Here is a 10,074-nt window from a genome sequence, read left to right as displayed (position 1 = left end):
CAGTAACGGCTTTATTTGCAACAGGACATTTCTGCAAGATAACAAAAATATGCAATATAGCTGCCATTTACAGTATTACTGTATGTGAAAATACAAAATATACAAACAGAAAAGGCCATCTTCTAATCTGCCCGGTCTTCTACATTTGTCCACATGTTCTCATCCACATCACACCTGATATCTTCCCTGGCAAGGCATCTTGGGAAGAATCTTTTACAGTAACATGCCTTATCCACCCCTGGCAGTGTTCAGCTGTGATGTCTTGGTATGCAGCACCTTTTGCATACAGGAGGGACATTTGGTCCTGTGGACTATGGTCAAAAACCTTTCATCTCCAGGCTGAGGAAACTCCTCAATGGGGTTGAGGAAAGGGAAGTAAGGGGCAAGGAAATTGGACATCATCCTCTGATGGGCGTCAAACCAGGCTGTGACTATACGGGAATGGTGGAATGCCACATTGTCCCATATTTGCATAACTTCAATCAGCTGTTTCTCAATAGCAATGGAATAATGTGAAAATACAAAATATACAAACAGAAAAAGCACCAGAAGAATAAATAAATAAAAATAAAAAGAGTCATCTTCTAATTATTTGCATAATTCAATCAGCTATTTCTCAGTAAGAATAGAATAAAATACAGGGGATATATTTGTGTTTCAATTCACAATATAAGCAGCTGTTTACCTTGACTTTAGCCTGTAAGGTTAGGTTTAGAACATGGAGTTATCTGTTCTGACATACAGTGTGAAAGCATTGGTAAATTTGGCAGTAAAAATCCATTGTTTTGTTCTTGTTTGAGCTTGTGTGTAAAAGAAGTTCAAGCATTTTAAATTTGTGTTAATTGTATGCATTCTGTGTTAAAGCAACAAGAAATGTGTTAATAGTATAGCTTACACAGACGGATGTAGTGCTAACTGTGTTAAGAGTTTTGGAAAATTGTTAAAAGTATTGAAAAATCTGTCATAGCAATCGTAAAAAAACTGTAACATCTCATAATAATGAGAAACTTTATTTAAAGTTTATAAATAATGAGAAAATTATAAATATGAATATTATTTAAATTATTATTATTTATTATTAATTGTTCATTAAATAAACAAAATTATGAGATGTTAAGTAATAATTATGATAAATTCTCTAAGAACGTAGAGAGTTATACAGGCATCTAGTGCTAACACCATGAAATGACGTTTTATTAGATTTTTTGGCGCTAATAATGTAATCTAACAAAAATTGGATTTAAAAGGCATAGACTCTATATTAATCTGAAATACTGCATTAATTGAAAAAAATATTTTAAAAAAATAAGGAACATTTTTTATTAACCAAAATATTAGGTTATCTGAGCCACATTAATTATCTAAGTTGATTTGACAAAAAAGATTAAAAGTTGTGATGACAAATCATGAAAATATTTTTTTTCACAGTGTATATATTTATATTTACATTTACATTTAGTCATTTAGCAGACGCTTTTGTCCAAAGCGACTTACAAATTAGGACTAAATTAAGCGAGTCATCGTGAAGAGGCAAAAAACAAGCAAGAAGTGCTCAAAATACGAAGTTCAGGCATTGTTCAGAGTAGCATAAGCCCGATAAGCCAGGATTTAAAGGAAAAGGAAATATATATTTTTTATTTTTTATATATATTCCTCAAGCTTGAGAATGTGATCAAAATGATGAAACTCTCTCTGATGTGTTTATTAAAGATTCAGTTTTTGTATTTCACAATGTCTCAGGTCTAGTTCTGTGGTTCTCAATTCCAGTCCTCGTGACCCACTGCTCTGCACATTTTGTATGCCTCTCTTATCTGACACACTCAGTTCAGTTCATGGAGTCTCTCCTAATGAGCTGATGATCTGGTTCAGGTGTGTTAAATAAGGGAGACATACAAAATGTGCAGAGCAGTGGGTCACGGGGACTGGAATTGAGAACCACTGGTCTAGTTCATAATTTCAGAGAAAATTAAACTTATGATTCTGTTTAAGGTTGCATCATGTCCCTCACAGTGTGTACTGTAGGTGTTATACTACTGAACTGCAGCTATTGTAATACTTCATTGTTTAAGCTTGTGTCCTGGCTTCTCAATAACTTCCCATCCTCCTCACTGAATGGTAATCCATAAAGCCTTTTTATTTAAATCGAAATTTCTTCTGCAGAAAAAAAGAAGATACTTCTGTGTTCTACAGAAGAAATAAATTCATACAGGTTTTGAATGACATGAGGATGAGTAAATTATGACAGAATTTCCATGTTTGGGTCAACCATCACTTTAAGAAGGTTGGTTTAAGTAGACCTATACATTTCTTACAATTCTTAAACTTTCCTTTATCTTTAATTGGCAAGTACATTGTGTAAGATTAAGTTTCTGTTTCAAGAAATGTCTACCTGTGTTAAACTTTCATTTTCTCATGAAGATCCTCCCCTTTTGATAAGCTATAAAATGGCACTGAAACAGACACATTATTTCACTCTCCTCCTGATCGAATATGGATCTGCAAATCTCAGTTTTTCTCCTGTTCATTCTCTTCACTGCAGGTACGAAGACAAATAATGTTTGTGATGTTACTGGGTACAAATACAGATCATTGATGTCTCTTTCTCTCTGTTTTATTCCTAAAGGACATTCTCTCAGCTGTTATCAATGCATGAATACGGCGGGTTCTTGTGCAGGACAAACGGTTAAAACATGTCCCAGTGGATCTTCTCAGTGCATGAGTACAACAGCAGTGGCACAAGCTGGTAAGTCCAATAGGATTGAAATGTACAGTTATTTGACTGATGGAGACGGTGCTATTTTACTGGTGCTGCAACAGAACGGCTACTCCTTTTTCTGGCGGAATATTCTATGCAGAATATTCAACATATATTTCTGATATTTCATTTATGAATTTTCATTTACATTTTTTTGACATTTATAAATACATTTACCATTAAAATAATGTGCAGTTAAACTGGTCTTTCCTTTGTCATTCATATTTTTAGGTGACATTACTTCTAAAGTGAAGACTAAAGATTGTGCTGTTGCCTGTCAAAATGGGTCCTTGAATTTCGGCATTGTAAAGACGACTTCTTCCTGCTGTAACACAAACCAGTGTAACGCTCAAGATGCTCCAGGTATTGTACTTCAATGATCATACAAATATCTTCTTTAAATTCAACATTCAATTTACTTCCATATGAGAGGTAACACTTTATAATAACGTTCAGTTGTAAGTCATTTATAACTGGTTAGTTAATTATGAACTAATCATTTACAAAACATTCATAAATGATTAGCATGTGATATACTAACATTTTATGTATAGTTTGTAAATTCTGTTACGAGTCATTTACAAGTGATTAGTAAATGATTAATTAATCATTTATGAAACATGACTATGCATTCATAAGTGATTAATAAGTAATATGTTCATTATTTTATGTATGTTTGTAGATTCAGTTATAAGCCATTTACAATCGATTAGTTACTGATTAACTAATCAGTTACAAAACATGACTATGCATTTCATAAATGTTTAATAAATGATGTTTTATTTTGTATGTTTTGCTCACATCAGGTGCACAGTGGTTAAAGCACTTACACTGCAGCACACACTACAGTGTTCAACACCTGTTATAGATGTGTAAATGCATGAATAAATCATTTACAACACTTTCTGCATCCCCTAATCTAAAGTGTAAACTATTCATCACTTGTAAATGTGTTACACATCATTCGTAGATTACCACTTCAAATGATGTGTAACACATTTACAAGTGATGAATAGTTTACATTAGGGGATGCAGAAAGTGTTGTAAATGATTTATTAATGCGTTTACACATCATCACATCATCGTTACTTACCTGTTACAAATGATCTGTACGTGTATACAAGGCATTTACAACACTTTCTGCACCCTCTAATTGCTACATACATACAAAAAAATAACATAATTTATTAAACATTTATGAAACACATATTCATGTTTTGTAAATGATTAGTTAATCATTAACTAATCAATTGTAAATGACTTATATCTGAATTTACAAAACATACATAAAATGTTAGTATATCACTTGCTAATCATTTATGAATGTTTTGTAAATGATTAGTTCATCATTAACTAGCCACTTATAAATGACTTAACTGAATGTTATTATAAAGTGTTAACAAGGAGTGTAGTTTCATTAGATATTTTGTACAGAAAATAAAATAAAAGGATACTTGTTTTCCTCCTGTAGATCCCTCTAACATCCCCAATGGAAAGAAATGTTTCTCTTGTGATGGAAAGAGCTGCTCAAACACAGTGGACTGTTCAGGGACTGAAGATCGCTGCATTAAAGCAACAGGTGAGGATCTGGAAACGGAAACAAATTAAAGTCATTATCATTTAAACTCTCTTAGGTTTAAACATTTGATAAAGATCACATACTGTATATCAGTGTCCAGCTTAGACTGAATGCACCTTTGTTTTCTTTCTTTTCATCAGGGACTTTTGGAGGTCAGTCATTGGTTTTAAAAGGCTGTGTGTCTAAATCAGCTTGTGACACCACAACATCAGTTAGTAGTTATGAGGGCATCTCATGTTGTGAGGGGAACCTGTGTAACGGGGCTCAGAGTGTCACCCAGAGCTTCCTGTTCCTCTGCTGTTCTCTGCTCTCCTACTTCATGATGCACTGAATACAGCAGAGCTTCACATTCTACAATCAGACATACTGTACTGAATATATAGCTTGTATTTCTTTGTACTACCATTGGTGTTCTGATGTGAGATAGATATATATATATATATATATATATTTTTTTTTTTTTTTTTTTTTTTTTTTGCTGTAGAACTCTGATATTTTATGAAATAAAATACTACATCACCTTGTTCCTGCAGTCATATTTAATAAAGCTTGTCATGCTGTAAAGAAGTCTGATAAAACCACAATATTAAAAAGATCGTATTTCTTTACAAAAGATTACAGTGGTAGTTCATAAAATGGAAATAATTTACTCACACTGGTGTTGTTCTAATGCAGTATGCCCTTCTTTCTTTTTCGGACCACAAAAGGAGACATAAAAAAAAAAAATGTCCGCTTCCACTCGTTCATATAATGGCAGTGAAAAGCAGAATGACCAGCATCAAGCTTTTAAAAATAATCCCATACAACACGTGTTGTATATTCCAACTCTTCAGGGGGTATATGATGGGTTTTGTGAAAAACTAACCGAAATTAAAGTATTATTTAATGAAAATCCTGACCTTGGCTGTTGATCTTCTGTCCATGGCGGACATTCATGACATTCTATTAGTGCCACATTTCACTTTGACTCGAGAGATCAAGATTAATAAAAGCTTGACATGGAATACAATGGTTTCAACATACTGTCAAGTCAAGTCAAGTCAAGTCATGTCGTCTTCATTTATATAGCGCTTTTAACAATGTAGATTGTTTCAAAGCGGCTTTACATTGATAATAGGAAATTAAAGTAACAGAGATTGTTTTGCTTTACAGCAGCTCTAAAATAAAGTTGTTGTCCAGCTTTTGATTGATTCACTTCCATCGCAACGATCATTAGTTATTAACTTAGGGGCTGCTAACACGACACCGTTTAAACAGAAAACTCATAAGTTCTTTCTGTGCAAACTTCAAAAACGTGTACCCGTGAGAACGCTGATGGCGTGCACATGCATAGGTATGCGCATTTGAATATACTAGTGCAAAATGCCCGTGCAAAATCAGTTTTTGTGTGTGTTTTTAGTAATGATTTGGTGCCCATGAAAGAGACTGTGAACGCATTGAATTCAGGGAGCAGGCTAGGTTACTACAAATGATGGCTGTGAATGAAATATAATATTCAGAAGTAAACAGCATAGCTGACTTATAGATTCAGTTAACATCCACAAATGAATAAGCGTGTTGATTCAGGGACCAGTGCAAAGTGCCCGTGCAAAATCAGTTTTTGTGAGCTGATCGCCGTCAAAAAAGTTCAGGAGATATTTCTTAGCGATGGCTGATTTCAACAGTTTCAATATGATAAAAAATTTAATTTTTTATGTTATTATAACCTAAAGATGCTATGTGAAAGTTTGAAACGGAAAAAGTGGTTTTCATCTTGCCACTTTCTAGGTAAAGAAAACACATTTTTACTCAAATTAATCAAAATGGATTTATCACGTTCTGGAACCAAACTATAATATTCAGAAGTAAACAGTGTAGCTGACTGTTTGTGTCAGAATGTTTATTTTTAAACCACAACCTTCTTGGGGCTTCTTTGACCGATACAACCCTCTAATGTCAGAATGTTTATTTTTAAACCACAACCTTTTAAAAATGATATATTTAACGATATCTTAAGCATTTCTCATCCAAACAACGTCAAATTTGGCACTGCACTTACTCGTGCCCGTAGCGAGACACCTGTCGAGTTTGAAATCCATTGGACTAATGGTTCGAGAGATATGTGGTTAACAGACAGACACACAGACAGACACACACACAGACAGACAGACAGACGTTTCTGTAATTTATAGATAGACTAGTGCAAAATGCCCGTGCAAAATCAGTTTTTGTGTGTGTTTTTAGTAATTGTTGGTTTGGTGTGTTTGAGTGCTCATTGTTACAATTACACAGCAAAAGTTCAGTGACTTTTTATTATTTGTGCATGGTAGAAAGCACACAGTGAACTCCGGGAAAACACTATGCTTGAGCAAACAGCTTGTGAATAGGCAACTACAAATGATGCCCGTGAAAGAGACTGTGATCGCATTGAATAGGATATGTTTAGTTGGTGAATAGCATAGGCTACTATTACACAGTAGCGATAACGTTAAGCGCACCAGAATGAAATATAATATTCAGAAGTAAACAGCATAGCTGACTTACAGATTCAGTTAACATCCACAAATGAATATGAATTACATCCACAATGAATTACATCCACATCCGTCGATTCAGGGAGCAGTGCAAAGTGCCCGTGCAAAATCAGTTTTTGTGTGTGTTTTTAGTAATTGTTGGTTTCTTGGTAAAGAAAACTATAATATTCAGAAGGAACCAAACTATGATATTCAGAAGTAAACAGTGTAGCTGACTGAGTGTTTATGTCAGAATGTTTATTTTTAAACCACAACCTTCTTGGGGCTTCTTTGACTGATGCTGCGTTCTATTATGGTCAACGATCCGACTCGGCCCTCGGATATGACGTCACTTCCACACTTCAAGCGTTCTGGTATGTTTTGCGCGTCCGAGTCGGAGAAAAAACATGGACGCCACCCGGAAAGCTGTTTCTATGGTAGCACTGGCCGAGTACCAGGCGCTCCAAAATAAGTATGTGCTTCACCTACACAACACAGAGGAAGAACTTCAGGAAGAGAGCACAAGACGCAGAAGGTATGCTCATTTTTAGTATGTTTGGTGAAGTTTGAGCCACGTTATAATAGATAATTTTGATGGTGATATTGAACTCCTTGCAGTAGGCTATTGCTCTTCTACAGAATGCTTTTTGTCGTCATAAATAGATGCACTTAAAAGCTAAATGTAATGTTTCATGCATGTTTTTGACAACTTGTGCAAGATGCAAACTTTGAGCTGCCAACTCTCACGCATTCACCGTGAGACTCACGCGATTGACACTTTTCACACACTCTCACGCCACACATCCATTTTCTCACGCACAGAAAAATCGTCCAAGCAAAGAGGACACGGAGACCGACAGACTAGACAGAGCAGGTTCCTTATCATGTAAAAAATCTCAGCTCTCAGATTCTGTCAATTTTATTACGAAATTCAAAAAATAAATACCGTTTTGGCGCTTTGTAAATGTGACGTGACAGATCCCTAGCGGCACGTGACCCGATCATCTCTAGCTAGATAAAAGTGACAGAATCTGAGAGCTGAGATTTTTTTATATCATAAGTAACCTGCTCTGTCTAGTCTGTCGGTTTTTCCGAATTTTTCTTTTAATAGTAAATAAACACGAATGAACACTGTTGAAAGATACAGTACAAGTTACCGAAATGTATATTCCTCATACATGATATCGACCAATCAATCAAACAAAGGGGTCAATAAAACAGCTGGAGAACAATCATGTCACATAACATTTAGCCTACCTCAAGCCATTTGATGACCATAATATAGGCTATAGCACGTTAGTTGGCTAGAAAAAAAGAGCTATAGAGAGTATTTTGCTAAATATGTGTACTATATTACATATTTATTATATTTTTACTTATATGCTATCATTAAATAAAGTTGTTATTATAATTAAAAAAAACGCATTATATTTAATTTGAGTTATTTTTAACCTTAAATAATACTGCCAGCTGATAGGGCTCTCTCTATGTTTACAGGCGAGTTGTTTTTTTCTTGAGAAAAATTAATGCCTATCTTGTGTAGCCTACCTAATATTTATCCAAATGAGTCAATATTAAATCAAATCACAATAATTGAATTGAAATAATAAAAAAAAGTAACTTACCAGAAATTGTACCATGTAAACATTGTAGCATGTTGTCACTAAACCTACTAAAATTCAGTTTAGTTACTAAAATGTTTTGGCAATCACAATACACTTATTGTGATGCAATATTTTTTTTACATCCCCCCAATCCCCCCTAACCTATCCCCGCCATAAATCTCACTCCAAGCAAAACTCAAAAGTTGGCAGCTATAAATGAGTTAAAAGACATGTATTAACGGCAGTTTTTTTAATCTCTATTTCTTTTTCTCATTCACGCAGGACTGTGGTATCAGCTGTGCTGCTGTCCAGGCAGCAGATCATCCTCAAGTCTGGAATGGAGTGGGAGATCATGCAGGATATGGATGACAATACATTTGCCCGTCATTTCCGGATCAGAAGAGCCAGGTTTGAGCAGCTCCTTCGACTGCTTCAGGAAGGGGGCCTGCACAGCGAACACAGCCATGAACTTCCCCCCTTGCCTGTTCCCAAAAAGGTCCTCATGTTTCTCTGGTATATGGCCAACCAGAACAGCTTCAGAGAGATATCTGATAAATGTAATGCTTCCCAGTCAGCGACGCACAGAGCCATCCTTCAAGTGCTGACCATCATGTCAGGGATCGGCACAAACTTTGTGTCTTGGCCAAGGGGCTGTGAGAAGAGGATGTCTTCTGCTGTCTTCCAGCGCATCTCTGGCCTAGATGGAGTCATTGGGGCGATAGATGGTTGCCACATCAGGGTCCAGAGGCCACCCATCAGAGGAGGGGATTACATTAACAGGAAGTCCTACTATTCTGTCCTTCTTCAGGGAATTGTCAATGATGAAGGCCGCTTCATTGACATCTTTGCTGGACCACCAGGCAGGGTGCACGATGCCAGGATGCTGCGGGGCTCCACTTTCTACACCGAATGGCAGGAGAAGATGGGGGACTATCGTCTGCTCGGGGACAGTGCCTATATTGGTCAGGCCTTCCCCTTCATTGTAACACCTAAGCGTGACAACGGGGCCCCTTACTGATGCAGACCACCAGCAAAATTACAACATCAGTCGGGGGAGGGTCATCGTTGAGCAGGCATTTGGCAGGATGAAGTGCAAGTGGCGGCGCTTAAGAGACCTGCAGAACACCAGGATGGACATCGTGGTAATGGTTATCATGGCTGCATGCTTCTTGCACAACTTTGCGCTTGGAGATGTGAATGGCTGTGATGAACACCCAGAGGGATGTCCAAGAGAGGAGGATGGCAACGAGTAGTTGTGACTATTTTCATCTAATAAATGTCTATTGTCTTTTTACACCTTTTAAACAGTTTCATTGTCAATTTTCTCCCCCTTTAAGTCGTACCTAGAACTGTCCTAAACCTAAAACCCACAGAGTTAGGTTAGATAGATAACACTCTCCTAACATAACTTTATATTTTTTCTTAGTAGAGTGGTGCTACATCATGTGATGTAATGTTCATGTATTTCTAGGTGTTGTAATACAAAGTGCTAAACCTTAACTTAATGCTTCATTGTGCTTCACAGGCCAGTGAGGTGTTTTTTGTAGCTGAAAAGACTGGTAACATTCAACCATGACAAGGCTTGGTTAATATTAAAACAATATTTTATTGAAATGACTTCTATAAATTGCACAGAACTGTGCT

At 36.1% G+C, this 10,074-nt stretch overlaps 1 pseudogene across 1 annotated transcript; it reads left to right on the top strand.

The window, feature by feature from the left end:
• Nucleotides 1–7,233: 7,233 nt before the first annotated feature.
• On the top strand, nt 7,234–9,683 carry LOC311097042 (annotated as a pseudogene). Its single transcript has 2 exons — nt 7,234–7,361; nt 8,713–9,683. The product of its transcript is annotated as an uncharacterized misc_RNA (transcript).
• The last annotated feature ends 391 nt before the right edge of the window (nt 9,684–10,074 follow it).

Source organism: Abramis brama (assembly GCF_963993115.1).
Source record: "Abramis brama genome assembly, chromosome: 15".
Classification (NCBI taxonomy): Eukaryota; Metazoa; Chordata; class Actinopteri; order Cypriniformes; family Leuciscidae; genus Abramis; species Abramis brama.
Note: the sequence above shows the minus strand (reverse complement) of the source record. Positions and strands in the feature narration are given on the sequence as shown.